This window comes from Herpailurus yagouaroundi, unplaced genomic scaffold (genome assembly GCF_014898765.1).
Source record: "Herpailurus yagouaroundi ecotype Mexico unplaced genomic scaffold, PumYag 165, whole genome shotgun sequence".
NCBI classification, from domain to species: Eukaryota; Metazoa; Chordata; class Mammalia; order Carnivora; family Felidae; genus Herpailurus; species Herpailurus yagouaroundi.
In genome coordinates this window covers 31,626,444-31,644,833 of record NW_024412406.1, presented here as the reverse complement: position 1 = coordinate 31,644,833, position 18,390 = coordinate 31,626,444, and the positions used below count along the sequence as shown (strand labels likewise).

The 18,390-nt window shown below is 38.6% G+C and overlaps 1 protein-coding gene across 4 annotated transcripts in view; it reads left to right on the top strand.

Annotated features, from left to right (window-relative positions):
• SNTG1 (syntrophin gamma 1) overlaps window positions 1–18,390 on the top strand; it is a 916,326-nt gene that overhangs the window by 306,862 nt on the left and 591,074 nt on the right. The window lies entirely within an intron of this gene.

The following is an 18,390-nucleotide window of genomic DNA, read 5'->3' as shown; positions in this document are numbered from 1 at the left end:
TATGCCCCCAAACATAAACTAACAATTCTTTTAAGTGGATTAGTGTCTTAAATTAGGTAGAAAACAAAATATGGAGTTATAAATCAAAGTTAAAGTTAATGCTAGCTTCTAGACTAATAATTTAAAAAATATATTAGGTTTTGAAATCATGTAGAAAGAGAAACGTAGCATCATAAACTAGTTACAGTAATATTAGTTTTTATAATTGCTGATGTATCACCTTTACTGAGCATTGCATTTATAACTCCAAATTACTATCTAATGTTCTTTCATTTCACCCAGCTGAATCCCTGAGCATTTCTTGCAGAGCAGGTCCAGTAACAATGAACTCCCTCAACTTTTGTTTTATAAAAATGTTTTAATTTCACCTTCACTATTGAAGGACAGTTTTGCCAGATACAGGAATCTTGGTTGACAGCTTCTTTTGGGTTCTGTTTTTCCAGTTAGCATTTTGAGTATATTGTATACTGCTTTCTGGCCTCCAAAGTTTCTGAGGAGAAATATGCTGACAGTCTTATTGAGGATCCATTGTATATTATGTGCCAATTTTCTCTTGACGCTTTCAAGATTTTTCTTTGTCTTTGGGTTTTATTAATTTGGCAAAAATGGGTCTTGGTGTGGGCTTCTTTGAGTTCATTTTGTTTGGAGTTTGTTGAGCTTTTTGGATGTATGTGTTGATGTTCATGAAACAAGATATTTCAGCAATTATTTCTTCAGATGTTCTCTTTGCCCCTTTCTCTCTGTCTTCTCCTTTTGGAACCTGCACTGTGTGCATGCTTGTTTTCTACAGGGTGTCCCATATGCCCCTTAGACTCTGTGTACTTTTCTTCAACCTTTTATTTTTTCTGTGTACCACAGATTCAGTAATTTCCATTGCCCAATCTACACTTTTTTCTTTGGCCTGTTCAAACCTGCCTTTGACTTCCTCAAATTAATTTTTAATTTATTGTACCTTTCACTTCCAGATATTTTGGGTTCTTTTTAGGCTTTCTCTTTATTAATATTTTCATTTTATTCACACATCAATTTCCAGACTTTCTCTATATTTTTCTTTAGCTCTTTGAACATCTTTAAGTCACTTGTTTTAAAGTCTTTACCTAGTAGATCTGCCAATGAGACTTTTTTTTTTCAGGAAGAGTTTCAGGTGACTTTTTTCCCTTTGAAGGAGCCATATATTCCAGTTTCTTTGTGTGCCTTGTGATTGTGTGTTGGTGTGTGTGTGTATGCATGTTGGAAAACTGGACATTTGATTCTAATAATATAACCCAGGAAGTCATATTCTCCTTCCCTGAGTTTGCTATAAAAATCATTTTTGCTTGTTTTTTTTTAATTTTTAAATTTTTTAAAATTTACATCCTCATTACTTAGCATATAGTGCAACAATTATTTCATGGGTAGATTCCTTAATGCCCCTTACCCATTTAGCCCATGCCCCCTCCCACAACCCCTCCAATAACCCTCTGTTTGTTCTCCATATTTAAGAGTCTCTTATGTTTTGTCCCCCTCCCTGTTTTTATATTATTTGTGCTTCCCTTCCCTTGTATTCATCTGTTCTGTGTCTTAAAGTCCTCATATGAGTGAAGTCATATGATATTTGTCTTCCCGTAATTTTGCTGTGCGTAAGACCCTCTAGTTCCAAGCACGTAGTTGCAAATGGCAAAATTTCATTCTTTTTGATTGCTGAGTAATACTCCATTGTATGTGTATGTGTATATATATATATACCACTCATTCTTTATCCATTCATCCATCGATGGACATTTGGGTTCCTTCCATGCCTTGGCTATTGTTGATGGTGCTGCTATAAACACTGGGGTGCATGTGCCCCTTCAAAACAGCATACCTGTATCCCTAGAATAAATACCTACTAGTGTAAATGCTGGGTAGTAGGGTAGTTCTATTTATAATTTTTTGAGGGACCTCCATACTGTTTTCCAGAGTGGAAACACCAGTTTGCATTCCCACCAGCAGTGCAGAAGAGATCCTCTTTCTCCACATCTTTGCCAACACCTGTTGTTGCCTGAGTTGTTAATGTTAGCCATTCTGACAGATGTAAGGTGATATCTCATTGTGGTTTTGATTTGTATTTCCCTGATGATGAGTGATATTGAGCATTTTTTCATGTGTCAGTTGGCCATCTGGATGGCTTCTTTGGAGAAGTGTCTATTCATGTCTTTTGCCCATTTCTTCACTGGAATACATTTTTTGGGTGTTGAGTTTGGTAAGTTCTTTATAGATTTTGAATACTAACCCTTTATCTGATACCTCATTTGCAAATATCTTCTCCTATTCCATTAGTTGCCTTTTAGTTTTGCTGGTTGCTTCCTTCACTGTGCAGAAGCTTTTTATTTTGATGAGGTCCCAATAGTTCATTTTTACTTTTGTTCCCTTATGATTGAAAATACATTGAGAAAGAAGTTGCTATGGCCAAGATCAAAGAGGTTTTGCCTGATTTCTCCTCGAGGATTTTGATGGCTTCCTGTCTTACATTTAGGTCTTTCATCTATTTTGAGTTTATTTTTGTGTATGGTGTAAGAAAGGGCTCCAGATTCATTTTTCTGCATGTTGCTGTCTAGTTTTCCCAGCACCACCTGATGAAGAGACTATCTTTATTCCACTGAATATTCTTTCCTGCTTTGTCAAAGATTAATTGGCCATACATTTGTGGGTCCATTTCTGGGTTCTCTATTCTGTTTCATTTATCTGAGTGTCTGTTCTTGTGCCAGTACCATACTGTCTTGAAGATTACAGCTTTGTAACACAGTTTGAAGTCCGGGATTGTGATGCCTCCTGCTTTGGTCTACTTTTTCAAGATTGCTTTGGGTATTTGGGGTCTTTTCTGGTTCCATACAAATTTTACGATTGTTCCGGCTCTGTGAAGAATGCTGGTGTCATTTTGATGGAGATTGCATTAAATATGTAGATTACTTTGGGTAGTATTGACATTTTAACAATATTTGTTCTTCCTATCCAAGAGCATGGAATATTTTTCCTTTTTTTGTGTGTCTTCAATTTCTTTCATAAGCTTTCTATAGTTTTCAGTGTATATATTTTTCACCTCTTTGGTTATATTTACTCTTAGGTATTTTATGGTTTTTGGTGCAATTGCAAATGGGATCGATTCCTTGGTTTCTCTTCCTGTTGTTTCATTGTTGGTGTATAGGAATGCAACTGATTTGTGTGCATTAACTTTATATCCTGCAACCTTGCTGAATTCATCAATCAGTTCTAGCATTTTTTTGGTGGAATCTTTAAGGTTTTCCATATAGAGTATCATGTCATCTGTGAGGAGTGAAAGTTTGACCTCTTCCTGGCCGCTTCAGAAGTCTTTTATTTCTTTGTGTTGTCTGATTGCAGAGGCTGACTTCAAATACTATGTTAAATAACAGTGGTGAGAGTAGACATCCCTGTCATCTTCCTGACCCTAGGGGGAAAGCTCTCAGTTTTTCCCCATTGAGGATGATATTAACATTGGGTCTTTCATGTATGGATTTTATAATCTCGAGGTATGGTCCTTTTATCCCTACTTTCTTGAGGTTTTTTATCAAGAAACCATGCTGTATTTTGTCAAATGATTTCTCTGCATCTATTGAGAGGATCATGTGGTTCTCATCATTCCGTTAATTGATATGATCGCACTTATTGTTTTGTGGATATTGAACCAGCCCTGCATCCAAGGTATAAATCCCACTTGGTCATGGTGAATAATTTTTTTAATGTATTGTTAGATACAGTTGGCTAATATCTTTTTGAGGATTTTTGCATCCATGTTCATCAGGGAAATTGGTCTATAGTTCTCCTTTTTGTGGGGTCTTTGTCTGGTTTTGGAATCAAGGTAATGCTGGCCTCATAGAAAGAGTTTGGAAGTTTTCCTTCCATTTCTATTTTTTTTGGAACAGCTTCAAGAGAATAGGTGTGACTCTTACTTAAATGTTTGGTAGAATTCCCCTGGAAAGCCATCTGGCCCTGGACTCTTGTTATTTGGGAGATTATTGATTACTAATTTGATTTATTTACTGGTTATGGATCTGTTAAAATTTTTTATTTCTTCCTGTTTTAGTTTTTGTAGTGTATATGTTTCTAGGAATTTGTCCATTTCTTCCAGATTGCCCATTTATTGACATATACTTGCTCATAATATTCTCTTATTGTTTTTATTTCTGCTGTGTTGGTTGTGATCTCTCCTCTTTCATTCTTGATTTTATTTATTTGGGTCCTTCCTTTCTCTTTTTGATCAAACTGGCTAGGGGGTTATAAATTTTGTTAATTATTTCAAAGAACCAGCTTTTGCTTTCATTTATGTGTTCTTCAGGTTTTTTGTTTTGTTTTGTTTCGTTTTTGTTTTTTGTTTTTGTTTTTGTTTTTTTTTTTTTGTTTTTGATAGCATAGATTTCTGCCCTAATCTTTATTATTTCCTGTCTTCTGTTGGTTTTAGGTTTTATTTGCGGTCCTTTTTCCAGCTGTTTAAGGTGTAAGGTTAGGTTGTGTATCTGAGAACTTTCTTCCTTCTTTAGGAAGGCCTGGATTGCTATATACTTCTCTCTTATGACCGCCTTTGCTGTGTCCCAGAGATTTGGGTTGTGGTATTATCATTTTCATTGGCTTCCATATACTTTTTTAATTTCCTCTTTAACTTCTTGGTTAGCCCATTCATTGTTTAGTAGGATGTTCTTTATTCTTCAAATATTCGTTACCTTTCCAATTTTTTTCTTGTGGATGATTCTGAATGGTCTGAAAATATACAAGGTATGATCTTGATCTTTTTGTACTTGTTGAGGGTTGATTTGTGTCCTAGTCTATGGTCAATTCTGGAGAATGTTCTGTGTGCATGGTAGAAGAATGTATATTCTGCTGCTTTAGGATGAAATATTCTGAATATATCTGTTAAGTCCATCTGTTCCAGTGTGCCTTTGAAAGCCATTATTTCCTTGTTGATTTTCTGATTAGATGATCTGTCCATTGCTGTAAGTGGAGTGTTGAAGTCCCCTAGTATTAAGGTATTATTATCAATGAGTTTCTTTATGTTTGTGATTAATTGATTTATATATTTGAGTACTTCCCAAATACATTTGGTGCATAAATGTTTACAATTATTAGGTCTTCTTGGTGGATAGAGCCCTTAATTATGATATTATGCCCTTCTTCATGTCTTGTTACAGTCTTTATTTTAAAGTCTAGGTTGTCTGATATAAGTGTGGCTACTCCAGCTTTCTTTTGGTGACCATTAGCATGATAGATGGTTCTCCATCCCCTTAATTTCAATCTTAAAGTGTCTTTAGGTCTGAAGTGGTCCTCTTGTAACCAACATATAGATAGATCTTGTTTTCTTATCCATTCTGTTACCCTGTGTCTTTTGATTGGAGCATTGAGTCCATTGACATTTAGAGTGAGTACTGAAGGATATTTATTTATTGCCATTATGTTTCTTCTAGAGTTGGAGTTTCTGGTGGTGTTCTCTGGTCCTTTCTCATCTTTGTTGCCTTTGGTATTTTTTGTTTTTGTTTTTCTTCTTTTATCCCCTCAGAGAGTCCCCCTTACAATTTCTTGAAAGGCTGGTTTAGTGGTCACAAACTTCCTTAATTTTTGTTTGTGTGGGAAACTTTTAATTTCTCCTTCTATTTTGAATGACAGCCTTGCTTGATAAAGAATTCTTGGCTGCATGCTTTTTCTGATTCAGCACATTGAATACATCCTACCACTCCTTTCTGGCCTGCCAAGTGTCTGTGGATAGGTCTGCTGCAAATATGATCTGTCTTTCCTTATAGGTTAAGAATTTTTTCCCTTGGTGCTTTCATGATTCTTTTCTTGCCTGAGTATTTTGTAAATTTGACTATAATATGCCTTGTTGATAGTTGGCTCCTGTCGAATCTAATGGGAATCCTCTGTGCTTCCTGGATTTAGATGTTTTTTTCTACCCCAAGTTAGGAAAGTTTTATGCTATGATTTGCTCACATAACCCTTCTACCCCTTTTTCTCTCTTTTTATCTTCTGGGATCCTTATGATTCTGATGTTGTTCCTTTTTAATGAGTCAATGATTTCTATAATTCCTAAGTCATGCTCTTTTGCCTTAGTCTCCCTTTATTTTCTGTTTCATTATTCTCCATAAATTTGTCCTCTATATCACTGATTCTCTGCTCTGCCTCATTCATCCTTGCTGCCGTGACATCCATTTGAGATTGTAGCTCAGATATAGCATTTTTTAAATTTTATCCTGGCTAACTTTTACTTTTATCTCCTCAGAAAGAGATTCTAATCTATTTTTGACTCCAGCTAGTGTTCTTATTATCATGATTCTAAATTCTGGTTCAGACATCTTGTTTTTATCTGTTAGTTATGTCCCTCGCTGTCGTTTCTTCCTGCTGTTTCTTTTGGAGTGAATTCCTTCATTTCATTATTTTGAAGGGAGACAAAGAATAAATGAGGCAAAAAAAAAATTTTTAATAAAATTAAAAAAAATTAAAATGAAAAATTTAACAACACACACACACAAATAAAAAATGATGCTAGATCCTGGGTGTGTTCTGTCTGGGTGTTGAAAGAGGCTTGGTAGATTAGAGAAAAAAGGGAAAAGAAAAAGAAAGGAAATCGTTTGAAAATTTGAAAAGAAATGAATACACTGAACTAGAATAAAATGATGGAAGTAAAATAGAATTTGAAAAAATTTACACACAAATAAAAGATATAGTAGAAAAAAACCTTGAAGAAAAATATTTTTAATAAAAATTGAAAATAAAAATAATTTTTTTCTCTTTCTATATCCAAGAAAAAGGAAAGAATATAAAAAGAGAAAAAAAAAGAAAAAGAAATGAAAAAGAAAATTGAATATATGGACCAGTGAACAGACTGAAATATGATTGAAATTACTTTGTTTTCCCCTAGAAGTCAAAGTATGAAGTGCTTTATAGGCCATAAACTTAGCAGGCAGAGAGACTTGTGTTCCTGAAGAGCGAAGTTGGCCCAGTTAGGTGTGGCTTAGTGTAATGGATCCATTCTCCACTAGATGGCGCCGCTTAGATCACTGGGGTGGATTGTTGTGGCACTCATATGTGCATATGTGCATGCGCAGGAGTGGTGAACATGGTGTCACCCAGCTACCCAGTCTCTAGTATCAGAACTCTCTTCTCCCCGATCAGCAGTCGCGCACCCGTCCTTTGTCTCTGGCTTCAGTCCACTCCCTGCTTTTACACTGTCGGTGACCAAGCCCTAGGCAGCACCTCCTTCCTGAGTTTTATCTCAGATGTGGCTGTGTTTCCCGACCCCTTACTTCTGAGGGACTGTGGCTTTGACCCGTTCTTTCTGTCTGTGGGAGTAGAGCAATGGCTGGGTGCCGGCTGTACCCAGGAACATTCACAGGATGTGCTTATGCTCGTGCCCAGAGACTGTGGCTGTGTGCCAGCCCACCCCAGAGAAAGTTCACGCAATCATGTAGCAGCAGAGTTTCAGGGGTAATGGCAAATTGCAACACACATCAGGCACCAGGCTTCAACTTTAAGACCTTGTTCCAGCACCAGCGAATGTGGTTGTTCTCTGAGTCCTCTGAGACCTTTGCCTTTGGGGGGCCACACAGCCTCTACCAGATGTCCTCCCAGCAGGGGAACCGCCTCTCCCCATGTGGCCCAATGACCCTTGGACTTCACTCTGTTCCTGGGGATTTTCCCTTCTCACCAGAGCACCACCAGTAATTGAGCTGCAGAGTTTCAGGCTCTGCCCTCCCCCTTTATAGAGTCTTAGTGGAGTTTAAACCCTCTCCTTTCTTTTCTCCCCTTTTAGTTCAGTCCCTGTTGCTGTTTCCACTTTTCCACTCTCTCTCCAGCCTCCTCTGGGTGGGGGAGTGCTTTTCCTGAACTCTCCCCCCATCTCTGTCCTGTCTACACACACAAAAAAACAGCTTCCTGCCCTCTGTGGCTTATCTCTCCCCCAATTCACCTCTCCGCACCTTGTACCTGCTGAATTCTGTGGTTCAGGTTGTGCAGGTTGTTGTGTTAATCCTCAGATCAGTTTTCTAGGTGTGCAGGATGGTATATTGTTGATCTGGCTGTATTTCATGGACGCGAGACACAAAAAAAATCTTCCATGCTGTTCCGCCATCTTGGTTCCTCCCGCTTAGTTGTTTTTTGTTTTTTTTTTTTAACTTTTTTATAGTCAGTCTCTGTGCCAAGTTTCTGTCTCAGATGTAAACTCAAGGTTTTTTTTAGGCTTTTTCTGGACCTACGTCCTTTTCCTGTACACACACAGCTGCTTTCTAACTCTTACTACGTGTATACTTGCACGTACATGTCCTGGCTTTTAAAGTCTGACACCCAAAGGAGAACAAGAGAAAATGAAGGTTATGGTTGAGAGCATTTAATTCCCCCAGAAGTCACATCTGCTGGGGGGAGGGGCAACAACAGTGGATGCCCTTCTCTTTTTCTCTTTTTCACCTCTGAGATCAGAAGCAGCAATCGGTGATCAGAATATACATAGCCAGTACTTGGAGGACAGGGTTGGTTTTTGCTCAGCCTGGCTCCTGAAAGCCACGGGCAGTCTGCTCCAGGAGCATGTGCATAGCTGCCTGCCATTAACTACAACTTTCTGTCCAAGTTCCCCCTTCAGATTGAGTCCAGAATTCCCAAAGTACATCAGACAGGTTCTGCCAATGTAATTGTTGTCCAGGTGAAGAAATAGGTTCCCAGGGCTTCTTATTCTGCCAGCTTCCCAGAATCCTTTGCTTTCCCTTGCTTTGTTGAAAAACATGTATGGCTAATCAATATGGCATTTACTTGTCTTCTGTTGTACCTTCATAAAAATCACATTATAACACACATCATTTTCAAATACTTAAATTTTCTTCATGTAACATTTTATTCCAAAGACTTGAGTATGCTCCCTTTGTGAAATTCTCTCTGTTAGCACACGAAATAGCAGATGTCTCTTATACATTCATTTCACACTTCGAGGAACTAGCAAACTGTTTTCCAAATTGCTGCATTAATTCCAGAGGATAAGAAATGCATCTCTGTGGCTATAATGAAGGACATTGACTATGACTTTTGATTTTTGCAATAATTGTATGCAGGTTTATTTTGTCATGACAGTGATAGAAACAGAAGACAGAAGAGCATCCGACAATTCATAGACTATTGCCCATGAAGAAGTCTACAAAGGATGTTCTCTGAATACGGTCAGAAAATGTATATATAATATTGCTTAAACAATTCAATGTAAATGAGTTAGACAAATATGAGATTCATGAAGGTATCTGTTAAATGTACAATTGCATGCATAATTTTTCCATTTCTGTGGTTGTATTTCTTAGTGCTGCAGCATAACAAACTATCCAAAATTTTTGTAACTTGAAAAAATAAGTACTTATTATTGCTTATGTCATTATGGGTCAGCTGAAAATCTGTCGTCTTGATTCTTTCATGTTTCCACGGTTGACTATGAGTCCCATAAGCACTTTTGCTGACTTCTCAAATGTCCAGGGCCTCAGACGGGACAATTAGCCTTCAGTGTGTGTGAGTTCTCATCATTCAAGGGGCTCTTCTGGGCTTGTTCTTCCTACTGGAAAAATTTTGAGGGAGAGTGGACATATACACAGCTTCTTGAGTCCTGGTTGCAGTACTAGCATATGGTTTCTTCTGTTGCACACTACTGATCAAGCCCAGAATGGATTTAAGTGATATGGAACTAGACACTCTTACTGGGAGATGCTGTGAGCCAATTGCAAAGGGTCTGAGTTCATGGGAGAGTTAAGAAATTATCCCACATTTTACACCTCTGTCATGGTTTTGAAAGATGTAATTTTTCCCTGTCTCTATTATCCCATGCGGACTCTGACAAATCAGCTCGTTGCCTTGGCACGTTAATCTTACAGAATGTATTCTGAAATGCACGCCAACAAAACATCACTGGGTCACTTATTATTTTTGTGTATAAAGATTATGAAAATAATTAAAAATATTTTGGCATTCTTAAGAAAAACTCCTAAGTAGCATTAATAATATTCCTACCCCCTATAGTGTAGAATGCTTGCTACAGAGCCTGCAACTTGAACATAAATCCTGATCTTCATGTTTATGGAATACTGTAGTATGCATGTTTTAAACTACTGCTGGCACGTATAATTTGAGGTTGTCATTCTGTTACAACGTACTTTATTCTGTAACAAAAGACTCTTGTTTGGAGGACACAAAATGCCTTTTGTTAACTACGACAGGGTGTTAGAGTAAATTTGGGCAAGAAGAAAGCTTCCCACAGTGGTGTGGACATTGATTGTAGTTTGTGTGTTTCTTTTTGCAGCATCAAAGCTGATAGTATTTTTCTAATAGTGACAAACCTTCCCTTTTAAAAGCTCTGACTTGTGAAATTATTATTGTTCATAAAATGGAAAAAAAGTTGTTTTGCACACGTCAAAATTTACTTTCCAGTTAAATAACGATGCTTTGTCTTACAAGTTTATGAAGAAAGTCTATGTTGAAACCCAAGTACTATTTGGATAATGTCTTGCCTCATTAAATAATGATCGTTTAAAATGTGTATATAGATGAGTGGTGTTCTGAAACACTGTAGATTTCATTTATTTAATTTTCTTTCTTTAACTTTTCCATACTCATGCCTAAATTTGTTTTCTTCAATGGCATTAGTGTTATGGTGTTTTCAGTGAATAACAATTTATGCCACGAGCAGCCAGCACTGGTCAAACAGGTGGTAGGACTATATCTCTGTTACATGACATGCCCATAATTGAAGTCCAGGATGTGTATTTTAAGGTCACACGTGTTCTCTTAAATTTCTCATTTAAAATTTTTCTATTCCATTCCTAAATCAACAAATGGATTTGGATTTCTGTTTCTAAAGAAACTTGGGTAGAGTAAGTTTTGCCTATTTCTTCCAGTTAAGTACAGCTTACACTCCTAGATATCATATGTAAATCATTCATATTAAGACCTGGAAAGGCACAGAGAGAAAGGCAGATCACTCAGGGAACTGAGTATCCAGGTATTGAGGTCCCTGGAATTTCTTTTTTCTTTTTTTTTTTTTTTTTCCTTTTGCCTTGTATTTCTCAGTGGGCAGAAACTCTGTCTCCCTCCTTTCCTGGATTTTCTTAAGTAACAAATTTTTCAACCTACCTTTTTTAGGTGTTTAATAGCTTTAGCAAATTCTCCTTTTGGTTATTTGATTATTGTTTTGGCTTTTAGTTTTTATCTGGTGTCACGTTAAAGTCTGTGTGGGGCACCCAAGTAGACATCAGTGTGTGGTTGTGGACCTGAAGCTGGTAAGTATCTGAACAAAAGACATAAAGTGAGACATGCAGCCATCGGGTTTCCTCTCCCTCTTCTGCTTGTCATACTTGGTACTGCTCACACCTGGGGGTGCAAGAATGGCCACTTAAGACTAAAATCAGCTCTTCCCTATACCCACAGAGACCAGGCATACAGCCACCAGGTTATGACAGCACAATGTTCTGTAAGCAGTGTTCCTTGTCTCACACTTCAACAGGGTCTTATGGAGCAAGGCCATGTTTTATTTGTTTGTTTGTTTTTAATTGGAGAACACTGATGCATATTTCCCATTCCTGAAATAAACCCCATGGAATACATCAGGAGAAGAAAAGAAATGGTGAAAATGGGATCAGGTTAAATAATTAGTTCATGGAAAATAACTAAAGAAACAACAGAGGCTTAAATTTTGTATATCTTGAGATAGTGTTGAGAGTTGTACTGTGAATGATTCTATTCTCACTTAATACATAATTCTGAATCACCAAACTTCTGAATTAAAAAAATAACCTTAGTCACATGCAGCATCTTCTAAAGCTACAATCATGTGTCAACCGGGCTATGTTATGCAGACATCAGGGTCTTTCTTCAAATCCATAGAAGTCACTCACAGAATCCAGATTTTTGTGTTTGGGGACTGGTTTCCCTGTTTTTGTGTCGCCTATCAGCCAGTGTTGCTCTGAGCTCCTGGTAGGCATATGGTCGTCCCTAACAAGGCCGCTTACTTCTTCATAGCCAGGAGAAGAATCTTCCCCAGTTTGAACCTATGACCCTTCGTAAGACCTCCCCTCCCTCAGCCAAGTCTGGCTACTCAAGAAAATCTCCCTCAAGTTGGTTAATTCAAAATTAACTGATTCGGGAGCTTATGACAGAAGTAGGGGAATCTGTACTTCTCACATCTCTCAAACAATTAAGTGCTGAAGCCAAAGGACTTTGAACTCCAAGAGTCTGGGAAGAAAAGAGACTGAGTCTAAGAGGGAGACACTGGGACATCCTTGACAGGCTATAGGTGGGTGATTGTGAACTGGGGGATATAAAAAAAAAGCCGCATGGGCACGGAAGGTAGGGACCCCCTTCTGCAGAGAGACAGAGGGAAGAGAAACAGCGGCTGGGGAAGCATAGGGCTGTATCTGAACAAGAGACAAACCTCTGACCGAGACGGAGAGGGATCCCATCTCTAACTGCAGGGCTCTCTTGGACTGGGGCCGGCTCCCTGTTCAGGCACCCGGGGAGGAGGAGAGCCAGGGGCCTGGGTGCAGTGGTAGGTCAGGGGCACAGTCTGCAGCAGGAGAAAGCGGCCGCCTCCCTGGAGCGCGTTGGGACAGGACATAGCCTGCCTGCGTCCGCCACCCCCAGGCCTCAGCGGCGAGGTCAGCAGTGCAGTCCACAGTAGGAGAAGGCGGTCTTCCCTGAAGTGTGGCAGCACAGACAAAGCCAGCCGGGACCACAAACCGGGCCACACAGAGAGGCACTTCCCCAGTACCAGAGTGTCGGGAGCGGGACTTGGAATCCTAGACAAGTTCAGGCTCAGGGAAGTCGGTGGAGCAAGAAGGATCGCCCTGTCTGTGCCCTCAGCACAGTGAGGACCACTTGAATGGAGTCCACCAGGTCCATGGAGAAGAGACTGAGGGATCACCATTTTTCCCCCTATAGTCACCAAGGTGGAGCCTCAGGGATCAGTCCCAGAGCCCATAGTGGAGGGCTACTTCAAGGAACAAATCAAAGCACACCTCATGGAGGGTCCAAAAAACCACTACAAGAAGGGAAATAAAGTAACCAAAGTCACAACAACAGAGAGCAAGTAAAACTCTCCAAAATACACCTCCTGAAGGCCCAGGCCCTGGACAGTGTATAGCCCTCCTTTACTTTATAGCAGTGCTTGCAGGTGCAGAGCACATAACAAGCTTTTAAAACACATAAGGGACAGAAAAGTAGCCAAAATGATGAAACAGAAGAATTCCCCTCAAAAAGAAATTCCAGGAAGAAGTGACAGCTAAAGAATTGATCAAAACAGGTATAAGCAATATACCTGAACAAGAATTTAGAATTATAGTCATAAGATTAATCGCTGGGCTTGAAAAAGGCATAGAATACAGCCGAGGATCTATTACTGCAGAGATGAAGGAACTAAAAGATGGTCACGATGAATTAAAAAAATGTTATAAATGAGGTGCAAAATAAAATGGAGGCGGCCACAGTGCGGATTGAAGAGGCAGAGGGGAGAATAGGTGAATTAGAAGATAAAATTGTGGAAAAAGAGGAAGCTGAGAAAAAGGGTGATAAAAAATTCCAGGACCACGAGGGAAGAATTAGAGAACTAAGTGATGCAGTCAAGCATAACAACATCCGTATCATAGAAATTCCAGAAGAAGAAGAGAGGGAAAGGGGTGGAAGGTGTATTTGAACAAATCACAGCTGAGAAATTCCCTAATCTGGGGAAGGAAACAGACATTGAAATCCAAGAGGCACAGAGAACTGCCTTTAGACATAACTTGAATCGATCTTCTGCATGACATATCATAGTGAAACAGGCAAAATACAAGGATAAAGAGAGACTTCTGAAAGCAGCTAGGCAGAAACGAACCTTAACGTACAAAGGTAGATGCATAGGCCTGCATAAAATAGCAGACCTATCTACTGAAACTTGGCAGGACAGAAAGGAATGGCAGGAAATCTTCAATGTGATGAAAAGAAAAAATATACAGCTAAGAATCCTTTATCCAGCAAGCCTGTCATTCAGAATAGAAGGAGAGATATAGGTTTTCCAAAACAAACAAAAACTGAAGGACTTCATCACCATGAAACCAGCCCTATGAGAGATCCTAAGGGGGATTCTGTGAGTGACATGTTGCAAGGACCACAAAGTACCAGAGACATCACTACAAACATGAAACCTACAGACATCACAATGACTCTAAACCCATATCTTTTTATAGTAACACTGAATGTAAATGGACTAAATGAGCCAACCAAAAGACTCATTTTAGACCTGAGGACACCTTCAGATTGAAAGTGAGGGGATAGAGAACTATCTATCATGCTACTGAAAGTCCAAAGAAAGCTGGAGTAGCCATACTTAAATCAGACAAATTAAACTTTAAATTAGAGACTGTAACAAGAGATGAAGAAGGGCATCATATAATAAATACAAGGTCTATCCATCAGGAAGAGCTAACAATTATAAATGTTTATGCACCACATATGGAAACCCCCAAATATATAAAACAATTAATCACAAACATAAGCAACCTTATTAATAAGAATGGTAATTTCAAGGGACTTTAAGACTCCACTTACAACAATGGACAGATCATTTGGACACAGATCAGTAAAGAAACAATGGCCCTTAACAATACACTGGACCAGATGGACTTGACAGATATATTTAGAACTCTACATCCCAAAGCAACAGAATATACTTTCTTCTCCAGTGCACATGGAACATTCTCCAAGATAGATCACATACTGGGTCACAAAACAGCTCTCAATAAATATAAAAGAATTGAGATCATATCATGCCTACTTTCAGTTCACAGTGCTATGAAACTTGAAATCAACCACAGGAAAAAGTCTAGAAAACCACCAAAAGCACAGAGGTAAAAGAGCATCTTACTAAAGAACGAATGGGTCAACCAGGCAATTAGAGGAAATATTTAAAATATATATGGAAACAAATGAAAATTAAAATACAACAATCCAAACACTTTGGGATGCAGCAAAGGCAGTCCTGAGAGGAAAATACATTGCAATCCAGGCCTATCTCAAACAAGAAAATCCCAAATACAAAATCTAACAGCACACCTAAAGGAACTAGAAGCAGAACAGCAAAGACACCCCAAACCCAACAGAAGAAGAGAAATAATAAAGATCAGAGCAGAAATGAATGACATAGAATCAAAAAAAAAAAAAAAAAAAAAAACAAAACAAAAAACCAAAAACACAAAGAAACAAACAAACAGTAGAACAAATCAATGAAGCAAAGTGTTGGTTTTTTGAAAAAAATAAACAAAATCGATAAACCTCTAGCTAGGCTTCTCAAAAAGAAAAGGGAGATGACCCAAATAGATAAAATCACAAATGAAAATGGATTTATTACAACCAATCCCTCAGAAATACAAGCAATTATCAGGGAATACTATGAAAAATCATATGCCAACAAACTGGACACCCTGATAGAAATGGACAAATTCCTAAGCACCCACACACTTCCAAAACTCAAACGGGAAGAAATAGAAAATTTGAACAGACCCACAACCAGCGAAGAAACTGAATCAGTTATCAAAAATCTCCCAACAAATAAGAGTCCTGAAACAGATGACTTCCCTGGGGAATTCGACCAGGCATTTAAAGCAGAGTTAAAACCTATCCTTCTCAATTTCTTCCAAAAAATAGAAATGGAAGGAAAACTTCCGGACTCATTCTACGCAGCCAGTATTATCTTGATTCCCAAACGAGACAGACACCAGCAAAAAAAGAGAATTATAGGCCAATATTCCTGATGAATATGGATGCAAAAATTCTCAATAAGATACTAGCGAATTGAATTCAACAGCATATAAAAATAATTATTCACCATGGTCATGTGGGATTCATTCCCGGGCTGCAGTGCTGGTTCCATATTTACAAATCAATCAGTGTGATACATCACATTAATAAAAGAAAAGATAAGAACAGTATGTTCCTGTCAATACTTGCAGAAAAAGCACCTGACAGAAAATAGCATCCTTTCTTGATGAAAACCCTCAAGAAAGTCTGGATAGAAGGAACATACTTAAACATCATAAAAGCCATTTATGAAAAGCCCACAGCTAATATCATCCTCAATGGGGAAAAACTGAGAGCTTTCCTCCTGAGATCAGGAACATGACAGGGATGTCCACTCTCACCACTGTTGTTTAACATAGTGTTGGAAGTCCTAGCAATAGCAATCAGACAACAAAATGAAATAAGAGGCATCAAAATTGGGAAAGATGAAGTCAAACTTTCACTTTTCACAGAAGACATGATACTCTACATGAAAAACCCTACAGACTCCACCAAAAGTCTGCTGGAACTGATACATGAATTCAGCAGTCACAGGGTACAAAATTAATGTACAGAACTCAGTTTCATTTTTATATACCAATAATGAAGCAACAGAAAGAGAAATAAAGAAACTGATCACGTTCACAATTGCACCAAAACCCATAAAATACCTAGGAATAAACCTGACCAAATATGTAAAAGATCTGTATGCTGAAAACTATAGAAAGCTTATGAAGGAAATTGAAGAAGATACAAAAAATGGAAAAACATTTCATGCTCATGGATTGGAAGAATATATATTGTTAAAATGTCAATACTACTCAAAGCAATCTACACATTCAATGCAATCCCAGTCAAAATTGCACCAGAATTCTCCTCAAAGCTAGAACAAACAATCCTGAAATTTGTATGGAACCACGAAAGACCCCAAATAGCCAAAGTAATATTGAAGAAGAAAACCAAAGCAGGAGACATCACAATCCCGGACTTTAGCCTCTACTACAAAGCTGTAATCATCAAGACAGTATGGTATTGGAACAAAAACAGACACATAAACCAATGGAATAGAATAGAGACCCCAGAATTGGACCCACAAATGTATGGCCAACTAATCTTGGACAAAGCAGGAAAGAGTATCCAATGAACAAAAGACAGTCTCTTTTTAACAAAGGGTGCTGGGAGAACTGGACAGCAACATGCAGAAGGATGAAACTAGACCACTTTCTTACACCATTCACAAACATAAACTGAAAATGGATGAAGGACCTGAATGTGAGATAGGAAACCATCAAAACCCTAGAGGAGAAAGCAGGGAAACACCTCTCTGACCTCAGTCGCAGCAATTTCTTACGTGACACATCCCCAAAGGCAAGGGAATTAAAAGCAAAAGTGAACTATTGGGACCTCATCAAGATAAAAAGCTTCTGCACTGCAAAGGAAACAATCAACAAAACTAAAAGGCAACCGATGGAATGGGAAAAGATATTTGCAAATGACATATCGGATAAAGGGCTAGTATCCAAAATCTATAAAGAACTTACCAAACTCAATACCCAAAAAACAAATAATCCAGTGAGGAATTGGGCAGAAGACATGAATAGATACTTTTCTAAAGAAGACATCCAGATGGCTAACAGACACATGAAAAGATGCTCAACGTCACTCCTCATCAGGGAAATACAAAATCAAAACCACACTGAGATATGACCTCACGCTGGTCAGAGTGGCTAAAATGAACAAATCAGGAGACTATAGATGCTGGAGAGGATGTGGAGAAACGGGAACCCTCTTGCACTCTTGGTGGGAATGCAAACTGGTGCAGCTGCTCTGGAAAACAGTGTGGAGCTTCCTCAAAAAGTTAAAACTAGATCTACCCTATGGCCCAACAATAGCACTGGTAGGAATTTACCCAAGAGATACAGGAGTGCTGATGCGTAGGGGCACTTGTCCCCAATGTTTATAGCAGCACTTTCAACAATAGCCAACTTACAGAAAAAGCCTAAATGTCCATCAACTGATGAATGGATAAAGAAGATGTGGTTTAATACAATGGAATACTACTTGGCAACGAGGAAGAATGAAATCCAGCCATTTGCAACAACATGGATGGAACTGGGGGGCATTATGCTAAGTGAAATAAGTCAGGCAGAGAGAGACAGATACCATATGTTTTCACTCATGTGGTTCTGGAGAAACTTAACAGAAGACCCTGGAGGAGGCGAAGGGGAAAAAAAGTTACAGAGAGGGAGGGAGGCAAACCGTAAGAGACTCTTACATACTGAGAACAAACTGATGGTTAATGGCGGGGTGGGGGAGAGGGGGAAGTGGGTGATGGATGTGGAGGAGGGCACTTGTTGGGTTGTATGGAAACCAATTTGACAATAAATTATATTCAAAAAAATAAAACCAACTAAAAGCATAAAAAAAAAAAAAACAAACCCTCCAACAAACAAACAAAGCAAAGCCACAAGCTCAGCCCACAGTCATGGGATCGCGGTCAAGGGATCCTACAGGTGCCCGGACACGAGGGCGTGGGATTCTAGAGGGCCATCAAGAATTCTTCCTACCATAGCCCAGAAGCTTATATGCTCTTTAGGGTTCTCA